This window comes from Phacochoerus africanus, chromosome 12 (genome assembly GCF_016906955.1).
Source record: "Phacochoerus africanus isolate WHEZ1 chromosome 12, ROS_Pafr_v1, whole genome shotgun sequence".
NCBI classification, from domain to species: Eukaryota; Metazoa; Chordata; class Mammalia; order Artiodactyla; family Suidae; genus Phacochoerus; species Phacochoerus africanus.
In genome coordinates this window covers 14,224,385-14,237,517 of record NC_062555.1, presented here as the reverse complement: position 1 = coordinate 14,237,517, position 13,133 = coordinate 14,224,385, and the positions used below count along the sequence as shown (strand labels likewise).

Sequence of the window (13,133 nt, the reverse complement as noted above, 5' to 3'; positions counted from 1 at the left end):
ATATGCCTCGGGTGACCCTAAAAAAAAAAACACAAACAAACAAAAAAAAAGAAATAATTGTTGAAAAAAAGGAGTGAACAAAACTGGCAGGAATACAAGAATCATCTTACTCTTGGAAAGGCGATTAATAGCAATAATCTATACTTCATTACTTTAAATCGTGTGTACCTTTAATTATGATTGTGTGAATTAACTAAATGTAATTTTCTCATTAACATAGTGGCCTGTGACACCCTCTGCCTCTGTTTTCAGCATTCTACATTTTAGGAAGGAAACATGCAATAATGAATTCAAACTGGTGCTTTAAATATTGCAGTCGAGCCTTCCCTAGAGGTTTCATACTAGACTGGCTCAGAAAGCCTATCCAGAGTAATTTGTGAGAGACTGGGAAGCTCATAGCAAGAAAAAAAGAAAGTCATTTCCAGAACTAAAGAATTGCATTATTCGGGGATATAACAGTCATCTTTGCAATAATTTTCTGAGTTTCCTACTTTGTCAGAATTTAAATCCTTAGCTAGGAATTGATCAGAGTGTTTTTATCATTTTGGAACATCCTTTTTGTACCATTTAAAAAGCAAAGTAAATTCACGTAGGTGAAAATGCCTAAATTTGTGTGTAACTTTAACCAAAATCACACCACTCTTATTGGGTTCCATGATTTCCAATGCATTGCTAACATGCAATTCATCAAATGCAAATAAAACTAAATTTGCAACTTTATAATTTGGATGAGCTCACAGTTTACTCTAGTTTCATTCTAGGGGGGACTGTTAGGCTTCACTAATGAGCTCTATATGCTGGTTGCTCTTTGTTGTTTGCGTACACCTCCAAAATGCTAACAAACAAAGTTGGAAAGTAAAACAGCTAATTAACTGCTCCGTTTTATTCCATGATGAGACATGCCTTGCTGCAGGTGAGGGCTGGCAGCACGCAGGGTGACGACTTGGCTGTCCAGGGGGTCGTTGGGAAATATTACTGCTCATCAGAGTGGGAAGCAGCTGAGGAATGAGTGATCTTAAGAAAGAATTGAGGACTTCCTTGGTGGCTCCGTGGGTTAAGGATCCAGTGCTGTCACTGCTGTGGTCTGGGTTTGATCCCTGGCCCCAGGAACTTCTGCATTCCATGAGCATGGCCAAAAAAAAGCAAAGGAAATAGAAAGAGTTGAAAGGAAATTAGCTGCTCTATGGCAAATGCAGGTAAGCAAGATACAGATGAAGAAACCCTTGTAGGAAAGCCCCATGTCAAGAAGCAAGAAGAGCTTTGGGATCAAGGGCCCGAGAAGTCTGATAGGTAGAAGGAGGACTGAGTCACGTCAAGACTAAAGTCATTCATTCGAATGTTAGTTGACGGAAACTCAGTCTTTACTCCCTTTGTGTCGTCACAAACTCGGAAATCGCAGGGAGAGTGTGCTGGGTAACCCACTGCCTATGTCCAAGTTGCACTATCTGCTTGGGCAGATGTCAAGAGGTCAGCCTGCAATGGGAGGGGGCCGGGGATGGGTTCACCCTCCTCCTCTCCCTGCTCACTTCCCACTGTTGTGCTCACTCTTCTAGGCTCTTCAGTTCTGCTGCAGCAGAAGGGAAACGAGAACAAAGAATAGGCTGATCTCTTCTTGAGCTAGAGGGCTTCAAGTGCTCTATCGGGCAGCTGGTTAAAATGTCGCTCGAGTTCCCATGGGGGCTCAGGGGCTGTTAAGTCAGGGTTCTGTTAAGAACCCGACTAGTATCCATGAGGATGCAGGTTTGATTCCTGGCCTTGCTCAGTGGGTTAAGGATCTGGCGTTGCTGTTTGAACTGTAGTGTAGGTCGTAGACAAGGCTTGGATCCCGTGTTGCTGTGGCTGTGGTATAGGCCGGCAGCTGTAGCTCCAATTCGACCTCTAGCCTGAGAACTTCCATATGCTGCTGGTATGACAGTAAAAAGAAAAAAAAAAAAAGGCATCCTGAAGTTCTCCTGTGGCACAGTCGGTAAAGGATCTGGCACTGTCACTACAGTGGCTTGGGTCATTGCTATGGTATGGGTTTGATCCATGGCCTAGGAACTTCTATATGCCAGGGATGTGGAATAAAAAAAAAAAAATGCACACTAAAATATTGTCCTGGAGGATAATTTTGGCTAACCTTCTCTCATGGGTGAATTCTGTGGACTCTGAGAATTCTGCCCTTCTGCTGACCCAGGAAGTGATATCTCCACTGTGGGTGATCACCAGCCACTCTCACTTTCTGTCTGAGGATACCCTGTTCAGGCTGATGCCTGTCTCCTTGCCAACCATGTTGATTAGGAACCACACAGGATCTGTCTCCCGTGTCCCTGCCTTTCTCCAACAGGGGAGCATTTATGGCTTCCTTGCCCAGACAGACTCTGAGAGGAAGCCTGATTGCCACACTGTCATACTGTTGATTCCACCAATGGAATAGCTGGCTGGTAGAACACAGACTCGATTCTACGCTGAATTCATCTTTCTTGTACATAAATCAGACAGCAGTCTTGTGTCTCCCAGCACAACACAGCACAACACAGCATGTGCCACAACCCTGAGTACACCCACTGAAGCCCTTTCTCTGTGCTTAAGGCAAAAGGCCGCACCTGCCATGTCTCCTTTGCAGAGGGAAGATAAAGACTGGTATAGCAGCTGGTTCTCTCTGCTATAACGTCTCCTTAAATCTTCTCTCTGCCCCATCTTTATATTCTTGAATGTGTTGAAGCTTCCAGAAAAATGTCACGGATTCTGGGGGGTCGTTCCTTCATTAATCTGCCTGCAGTGAGAGGTGATCTGTCTGACACCCACTTTGGTGTCCTGATTGCCATCAGGAAGCCTTCCAGTCTACCTCCCTGGTCTTTATCTTTCTGTAACCAGCAGCTCTAAAGCCTGATTGCATATTAGAATCACCAGCAAAGTTTTTAAAAATATGGATGTTGGCCACACCCCTCCCTCAGCCAGATTCTGATTTATTTGGTCCAGGTGAACATTTGTATCTTTAATAAAGCTCTTGATGATTTTAATGTGCAAACGGGGATGAGAAGGACCGATACAAGCAAATGACAACAACTTTGGATGGAGTGGTTCTGTATCAGTTTTTTTCCTCTATATTTATGGACACAACTCTTAGGCTAATTGTTCTCGAAATTATTCCTAATAATAAATTAATTTTTAAAAAAATCTCCCAAGTGAATTTTATCAAGGACTTGCTGTATTTATACAAGGATTAGTTTTTGTACCAATTTTAACTCTGATGGTCAACATGCTTTTAACTATTTTCAGTCAACCAAAGTGGAAATCACATTATTAGTTGTTGATCAGTTGTATTTATCAGTACATAGTAGGGCTCCCATGTTTGAATATTTCTTCTCTGTGGAGTATTTACATATACATTTCCTCATAATTTGGAGCATTTTAAAGCAATGCAAAAAATACCTCAAGGAGAGAAGGAAAGCTGAAGAGATCAATAATAAATAATTTGTTATTTTTTTTTTAAAAAAAAAAGCTCATCCAAAGCAAGAAATGTACATAAAATGAGTGAAAGAAACGCATTTCTATCAGTTTTATCATGTTTAAAGTACATTTTCCAAAGAGAGTAAACTGGTCTTCTGACATTCGCATTCCTGGAAGTCTTTGAGATTTTTCATAAAATTTTTCCTGTGTTGAAAATCAGAAGGCTCTCATGTACAGAGCTGAGCCCAATTGTCTAGTATTAGCCCACCTTAGAGCCAAGTGCCTTTAATGGCCGATTTTAACTTTAAAGGAAAAAGAAACCTATTGATGATTGTTTTTCTGAACAGTGTTGATATTCTCAGGCTTCATTAAAACCAAAAAATAAATTCAATACGCCAATTCTCTGCCTCCTGGGGCAAAACCCTTTTAAACCAGCAATTCTGCTTCTAGGAATTCATCCTACAGATGCAATCAAGCATCTCCCACAAAAATGGTCAACTAATATTTGGCATGGGAGGCAATTATTCTCAAAAGGGAAATAATAGTCTCTTTAATAGACGGTACTGGGAAAACTGAATAACTGCATGCAGAAAAAGGAATGTGGACCCCTGTCTTACTACCACTCACGAAAATTAACTTAAAATGGATTCATGATGTAAATGAAGACCTGAAATTGTAAAACTCCCACTAATAAAGGCAGGGAAACATATCCTTCAGAATGACCTTGGCAGTAATATTTTGGTTGTAAAACCAAAACCACAGGCGACGAAGGCAAAAATAAATAAATGGGACTACATCAAATTCTAAAAACTTCTACACAGCAAAGGAAATCATCAATGAAATGAAGAGGCAACTTACAGAGTGGGAGAAATATTTGCAAATCATATATCTGATGTGAAGCTAATATCCAACATATATAAAGAATTCACACAACCCAATAACAACACGACAAAACCCCAAACAATCCAATTAAAAAATGGACAGAGGAATTATTTGTGCGTGACAGGAAGCATCTTATACCTGTTGCAGCAAACCTGTGGGCTCAAATGGTTATCAAAATCCACTAGAACATTCCTTAGCAATGAAGAAGAGAAATCCATTTCAACTGGGCAGTCATGGGTTTGACTTAGGTAGGAGGCTAAAGGGAAAATGTTTTTCTAAGAAGCATTCAAAGGTGTTTGCCCAGTCTTAAATGTGAAATTGATCTTGATTACAAAAACTTCAGATTCTTAAAACATAGATTCTTTTATAGGAATAGAAGTAATAATGACAACACGTTATTCTAATTGCCTCAGAAAAGATTGTTTCTCTACTTCCCAGGATACGGTTTATTACATGGTTTGTGTTTAATAAGCATTTGCTGAAACTATGACCAAAACACTATCTTTGACTTTTTTATTGAAGTATAATTGATTTGCAATGTTGCATTCATTTCTGGTATGTATAGCAAAGTGATTCAATTATTAATGTAAATGTATATATTCTTACTCATATTATTTTCCACTATGGTTTATTAGAGGATATTGGCTATAGTTCCCTGTGTGATATCATAGGTCCTTGTTGTTTGTCTAGTTTATATATAGTAGTTTGTATCTGTTAATCCCAGACTCCTAATTTATCTTTCTCCCCTCTTTCATCTTTGGTAACCATAAGTTTGTTTCCTGTGTCTGTGAGTCTGAAAATACCATCTTTGGAATAGGAAAAAAATGTTGATTTTTTGGGGTGTTTTAGAGTTCGATCCTTCTCCTTATAAGACCTCCTCCTCAGTCAGTTCTGTGTGAAATGTAGCAGTGGGGATAATAACTTTATTAAGGAGGAGATATATTGGGGAAGGTAAATCTGAATCATTAAGAAAAATTTCTCAACAAACAAATAAAAGCATCCATATAGGAAGAGAAGAGATAAAACTGTCACTGTATGCAGATGACATGATATTATATGTAGAAAACCCTAAGGACTCAACCCAAAAACTACTTGAACTGATTAATAAATTCAGCAAAGTAGCAGTATATAAGATTAACATTCAGAAGTCAATCGCATTTCTGTATACCAGCAATGAAATATTAGAAAAGGAATACAAAAATACAATACCTTTTAAAATTGTACCTCAAAAAATCAAATACCTCGGAATACACCTGACCAAGGAGGTAAAGGACTTACATGCTGAGAACTATAAAACTTTAATCAAAGAAATTCAAGAAGATGTAAAGAAATGGAAAGATATTCCATGTTCATGGATGGGAAAAATCAATATTGTAAAAATGGCCATACTACCCAAGGCAATCTACAGATTCAATGCAATCTCCATCAAATTACCTATGACATTTTTCACAGAACTAGAACAAACAATCCAAACATTTATATGGAACAACAAAAGGCCCAGAATTGCCAAAGCAATCCTGAGAAACAAAAACCAAGCAGGAGGCATAACTCCCCCAGACTTCAAAAAATATTACAAAGCCACAGTCATCAAAACAGTGTGGTACTGGTATCAAAACAGACAGACAAACCAATGGAACAGAATAGAGAACCAGGAAATAAACCCTGACACCTATGGTCAATTAATCTTTGACAAGGGAGGCAAGAACATAAAATGGGAAAAAGAAAGTCTATTCAGCAAGCATTGCTGGGAAACCTGGACAGCTGCATACAAAGCAATGAGACTAGAACACACCCTCACACCATGCACAAAAATAAACTCAAAATGGCTGAAAGACTTAAATATACGACAGGACACCATCAAACTCCTAGAAGAAAACATAGGCAAAACCCTCTCTGACATCAACCTCATGAATATTTTCTCAGGTCAGTCTCCCAAAGCAATAGAAATAAGAGCAAAATAAACCAATGGGACCTAATCAAACTGAAAAACTTTTGCACAGCAAAGGAAACCCAAAAGAAAACAAAAAGACAACTTACAGAATGGGAGAAAATAGTTTCAAATGATGCAACCGACAAGGGCTTAATCTCTAGAATATATAAGCAACTTATACAACTCAACAACAAAAAAGCCAATCAACCAATGAAAAAATGAGCAAAAGACCTGAATAGACTGTTCTCCAAGGAAGATATACAGATGGCCAACAAACACATGAAAAAATGCTCAACATCGCTGATTATAAGAGAAATGCAAATCAAAACTACGAGATACCACCTCACACCAGTCAGAATGGCCATCATTCATAAATCCACAAATAACAAGTGCTGGAGGGGCTGTGGAGAAAAGGGAACCCTCCTGCACTGTTGGTGGGAATGTAAACTGGTATAGCCACTATGGAGGACAGTTTGGAGATACCTTAGAAATCTATACATAGAACTTCCATATGATCCTGCAATCCCACTCTTGGGCATATATCTGGACAAAACTCTGCTTAAAAGAGACACATGCACCCGCATGTTCATTGCAGCACTATTCACAATAGTCAGGACATGGAAACAACCCAAATGTCCATCAACAGATGATTGGATTAGGAAGATGTGTATATACACAATGGAATACTACTCAGCCATAAAAAGGAATGACATAATGCCATTTGCAGCAACATGGATGGAACTAGAGACTCTCATACCGAGTGAAATGAGTCAGAAAGGCAAAGACAGATACCATATGATATCACTTATAACTGGAATCTAATATCCAGCACAAATGAACATCTCCACAGAAAAGAAAATCATGGACTTGGAGAATAGACTTGTGGCTTCCCTATGGGAGAGGTAGGGAGCGGGAGGGATCGGGAGCTTGGGGTTATCAGATACAACTTAGAATAGATTTACAAGGAGATCCTGCTGAGTAGCATTGAGAACTATGTCTAGATACTCATATTGCAACAGAACAAAGGGTGGGGAAAAAAGTGTATACATGTAAGAGTAACTTGATCCCCATGCTGCACAGTGGGGGAAAAATAAATAAATAAATAAATAAAAAGAAAAATTTCTCTTGACATCCTTTTAAAATTTTTAACAGAAAATGTGAACTTTACTGATCCTATGATTATCGAAATATTCTGACCCAGGGCTAAATAATTGGTAAAATGTCCTTACAATCTTTCTTTTGTTTTCTTTCTTTCTTTCTTTCTTTCTTTCTTTTTTTTTTTTTTTTTTGCATATGAGAAACACCGTGATCGTGATCGACTGTTCCACTGTTCCAGACTGTTCTTAGTTGTTAAGCTTTTGGGCCACCACCTCCCATGAAAAGTTGTACGGCCCATCCTGTCATCCTGGTTTCTGTGTCCCTTCAGTTCAGAGGCATTGGAAGGGTGTGGTTTTCCCAGTAAATCCTTCTTTGGACTAAACTCACTGTGTCGTTTTCACAGCCAAAAGCTCTGTAATAATAATTCTTGTTTGGAACAATTTTGGTCCACTTGAGTCACAGTGTTGCAATTTCTCCAAAAAGTGCAGAATCAAAGCCATTCTTATGGAACATTTAAGGAAGAGCTTTTCAGCTTTTATGCTGAATGGGATTTAATTGAATAAGCCGAACAGAAACAAGAGACCATGCAATATTATAGTTCGCAGGCCAAGCAGAATGGCAGATCCCCCCATGGTGGCTCCGTTCCCTCTGCTCCTTCTCTTCCTTGCCCTGTCTTCTCCTCTCTCTCTCCCTGTTTCCTTCTTCCCTTCCTTCTCATGTTTCCTCTGTGTTTGCTTTTTCCTTCTTCCTTGGCTTCTCACCCCCTTTCCCTTCAGGTAATCTACTTCTCTTTCCTCTCTCTCTCTCTCCCTTCCCAGCCAGTCCCTCAGCCTTTCTGCCAGGGCTTCTCCGGAGGGATGGGTTAGCTGACACAGCAGGTAGGAGTCTCGGCGACTGAGCTTGATTAGGCAAGATTCAGAATTGAGACGAAAACAGGAAGGGAAAAGGAAGAGATCCAGAGCTGGGCACCTTCTCACAGAGCACAAGCTGGCGGGACACAGCATGAGGACGATCACGCTTGCATGGACAGGGGGTGTGTGCACCACCCTTTTGGGGCTGCAGGCCCAGGGGGTGCCTTTCCCACCCCTCTTCCTTACTCTATTGCGAGGCCTCTTCCATGCTTTCCTCCTCGCATTCCTTTATTCTGTTTTCCTCATGAACAGGGTGAAAATTAAAAAGATTTGGGTACGGAAAGGCTCTCTCACCTCCTTACTTTCTGACTTTTTCTTCTCGCGTGGTTATTGCATCAGCATTACTGAATGCACTTGAGGTATGAGGCTCAAGTAAATGCCTCGGAGACCTCAGGCAAAGAAGGAGACAGACAGGTAAGCACGTTAGAGTCGGATGTGATCTGTGGAATGAAAGGTACCATCCAAATGCTGTGGCAAGACCCGAAGGCAGTTATCTGCTCATGGAACGCTTCTAGGAACAGGGAGAGAAGGGAATTCCAAGAGAGGACAAAGGGAATTCCCAGAGACCCCCAGACCTCTGGAGGGCAGGCCCAGCCTGGCTGGAGGAATCTCAGTCCCTGTTGTTGAAGGTCTTTGTAAGGATCTTGAACTTGATTCTCTAGGCCAGTGCCAGCACAGACCAATCAGGTATCCACTCGAGACAAAAGGACCGAATGGCAGGGAGCCATCAGGTGGGGTGTTAGCTCTTGACCAGCCTCTGGTAGCATTAGTTACTGCTTCACATACTGAATTTTATCCTCAATTTTTGTCCCAGTATTAAAAAAGTTTCTGAAAAGTTGCTCTATGTAATACCAAACAATTGATGGATTGCCAATAATGTTGGAGATATAGTCTTATTTGCACTTTTAAAGATTAGCCTGGCAGTGCTGTTTATATCTTTGACAGGGCAGGACAGAAGGGAGGAAAAAAATCATTGAAAAGGCTACTCATTGAGAACTATGTCTAGATACTTACATCGCAACACGACAATGGGAGGAAAAATTCTGTATACATGTATGTGTAACTTTGTCCCCATGCTGTACAGTGGAAACCAAAACCAAAACAAAAAAAACAGCTACTGTATCCGTCCAGACCCCATAGTCCAGCTACCAAAACATTGCTGGGGACTTGAACTATATCAGGGCAATGAACGTGGAAAGAATATATTCTCAAGATGGTTAGGAAGTAGATGCTGATGGATCAGTGATTATTTTGATGTAGATATTGAAGGGAACGAAGGAATGAAATAATCAGTAAATATTATACAAGGACGGATGGGACACAGCGCCATCTCGGTATGGAGTAACTCCTAAGTATGTGAATCTTAAATAAATCTCATGTCTCTATATTCCAGCCTAGATAAACATCCCAGTGTTTGTAAAATGCTAGATTTGATAGTTCCTCTGAGAAACACAGATTTTTAAAAAATTGTGTGCCTTGAATATCAGCATGTCAATAGGCCTGGCATTAATAAAACAACTTAGCTTTAAAGGTGAAAAGCATAGCTTATTCGTTGCTATGAATATGCTTGTGCCTGCAGCAGTGATCTTTATTTTGAGGCTGTCGGGTCTGGTCTTTACCTCACAGTCCATACCTGCAGTTCTCTAGCCTTGACTGCATCCAAAGTTTATTCCAAATAGGATACAGAATAGCTAGGTAATTTGCCTGAATGGTGCATGTAATGAGCCGAATTGTGTCCTCTCTAAATTCATGTGTTGAAATTTTAACTCCTAATACCTCTGCCATGTGACTGCATTTGGAGACAGGGCCTTTCACATGATGATTAAGTTTGCTTGTTTGTTTTGCTTTGCTTTTTAGGGCCGCACCTGCGACACATGCAAGTTCCCAGGCTAGGGGTCAGATCAGAGCTGCAGCTGCCAGCCTATACCACAGCTCACAGCAACAGAGTCAAGCCGTGTCTGAAACCTACACCACAGCTCACAGCAGTGCCGGATCTTTAACCCACAGAGCAAGGCCAGGGATCGATCCTGTGTCCTCACAGAGACGAGTCACGTTCGCTTCCACTTAGCTGCAATGGGAACCCCTAAAATGATGATTAAGTCAAAATGAAGGCAGATGGGTAGCCTTACCTTAATATAACTGGGGTCCTCATAAGAGGAAATCTGGACATGGATAGTTACAGAGGGAAAACCACATGAAGACACAGGACGATGGTTATGTATAAGCCACGGGGCGGAGCCGGCTCCCACCGCCTGTTCTTGGACTTTAAGCACTGGGACTATGAGAAAGTAAATGCCTCTGGCCACGTGCTTGATTATGGCAGCTCTCGCAAACTCATACCATATCTGACTCAGAGACGGTCAAGACTAGACTGGGACTCTGGCTAGTCTGACCCCCAAATCTGAGCCCCCTTCCCGACCCACCCCAAGAGGAGAAAACGATTGGCAGAATCGTCCTGGCTCTGACTCTTTAGCTAAAGGGTGTGTCCTGCCAAGAACTTCCCCCAGTAGATGAGCTGCTGAATTAGACTGATTATGATCTCTTAGTTTATGATGACAGTGATTAGACCAGAAAGGTTTAAAACTACTATACTATATTAGGGGAAGAAAAATAAAATTTTGTGACGATGTCCCAAAGCTTTTGAACCCTGGCTTCCACAGATGATTGGGAACTTACTCAAGGCTAAGAATGGTATTCTTGGATTGCCCAAGTGATAAAGAGAAAAAAAACCCCACTGTATTTGATGCAGATAAAGCTTTGCAACGAACTGAAAGAAGAAAGGAACTGGCTAAGTTAAATATGAGCGTCAACCACATCAGTTTGGCTCAGCTGAGGTTCTTCTATAGAGTGAATGTCATATTTCTTATATAGACTCAGGGTTGTGCATTCTTTCATAATGATATGATAGTTCTCCCTAACACGGGCAGTTGCTAATCCAACACCAATGACAGTAGCGTCACAAATCAACTTAGTTGCTCTGTTCAGAGCTTCTAAATCTTTCCTTTGCAATATGTGAACTTCCTATAACCTAGGATTCATGAAACAGAACCATATGTGACCTCCATACTTTCCCCATTTTCAGAACCCTATCCTACCGAAATCATTCTTGTATAAAAGCTGCCCAAGAAGTATCAGGTAAATTATGTTACACGGATGGTTTTGCCTTTAGTCTGTGTGAACATTTATTATTTAGTCACTTATTAAAGGATGCAGCGTGTTCATTATATCATATCATAAATTTCTCAACACGTTTGATCTCTGACAATGATCTGCCCTGTGAAGAATCCATGTATTTTATCATGATTCCCAGTGATAATTTTAACATTTTATTTCTCTCTCTCTTTTTGTTAAAGTATGTTTGAAGTCTTTGCTAAAATTCTTCCTCCCCCCCCCCATCCCCACTGCCTACTCTAAGCTCTTATCACGCATCCTTATAGGCTTTGCAACAGTCCCTCAGGCTGTTTTTCTGCCTTGGGTTGCTTCCCCATCCAGTTCACCCTACACGTTGATGCCAGATTCATAATCCTGAACAAGATCTTCGATGGCGTTCACGCTCCCCCATGGAAAACCTGCGTGGTTTCCCATTAACTAGCTACAGGGTAAAGGGTCCAAATTGCTGAGTTACCCATAATCCGGCCCCCCTCAATCTTCCAAACTTTCTGGCCTTACCTTCTCGCACTTCCCCACCGTAGGCTAAACTGATTTTCTGAACTCTCACAGAGCTTCTCACCTCTATCATCTTTCCTATCGTCAATCACACAGAGTTTGCAGCCGTCGCTCATTATCCAACATCTTTGACTCGGTGCCCTAGCACCTTAAATGTTCTTCATTAAATTTTATCATTGATAAAATCATCACTGTCAAGGTTGTTTGCTTCTCTGCCTATCCTCCCAAAGGTTAATGGAAATTATTATTTCTATTACTTTCAACAGATATTTTAAAGTACAGAGGACACGAGTGCATATAAGACGTGATCCCTCCCCTCGAGCTGCTCACCTCTAGAAGACAGATGAAAGAGGACAAAGGTACACAGGGCACAAGACGAAAATTCTAGTCTGAAGGGATGAACCAAGGGCCGTGGGGCAAAGGCTTGTGTGGCCAAGGAGTTTGGGGGGTGGGGAGGTAGTTGTCATCCGACAGAAAGTCTTGGAATGACACTGGAACTGGACTTTGGAGGATAAAGATAATCTTAGGCAGAGAAGAGGCTTTGCAGTTGAAATGCCAGTGCTTTCACGTTGATCCCTCTGTCCTTACGAAATAATCACTGAAAAAGGCTCTGAGAAGATTCTTATTTGGTCCAACCAGGAACCTCCAGATTTCCTCTGTTACAAAAGAATGTTTATATTAACTTCTCAGGTCGGGCCATTTCCATCCCTACTTGGTTGGAAGAATTTGAGACATGTGCACACTCTGAGGTTAAAATTCTGATGTCGCTGGGGTAATTCTTTTCCAACCCAAAGCAGGCAGGTGATGGCATCGCAGATACTCCCCAGAGTCTTTCTGTGGAGGTGTTCCGGCTTCTTCAGCCTCTTGGCCTTCTGGAGCCCCAGTGCTAGTCCTTCAAAGAGCCTACATTTCACAGACCCAATGCTGTGTTTTCCTGCACGTGGGCTTTAAAACTCAACACGGGGTTTGCCATCCCTGAGACTCGTTCAGTTTAACTCCTACTCAGTGCTCTGCTTTGAAGGTTTTTGTCTCTACATTTGGGTGATTTTTCTTTCTGGCTTTCAAACTGAAAGAGATATGTAATTTTGCCATCTTTTATCCAACATTTTTGTGTGAGTTTACTCAGAAGAGAGGATCCTTCCATCAGCTCAGCCTGCCCTATTAATTGGAAATACAAAGATTTATTTTAGGCTTGTTGCCTTAGGATTATTTCC

At 41.0% G+C, this 13,133-nt stretch overlaps 1 long non-coding RNA gene across 8 annotated transcripts in view; it reads left to right on the top strand.

The window, feature by feature from the left end:
* Nucleotides 1–13,133, top strand: part of LOC125112663 (uncharacterized) — a 413,145-nt gene that overhangs the window by 243,459 nt on the left and 156,553 nt on the right. For all 8 annotated transcript variants that reach the window (XR_007131218.1, XR_007131217.1, XR_007131212.1 and 5 more), the window contains one exon: nucleotides 12,186–12,278. This is a non-coding gene — a long non-coding RNA (uncharacterized LOC125112663). The remainder of the gene's footprint in view (nucleotides 1–12,185; nucleotides 12,279–13,133) is intronic.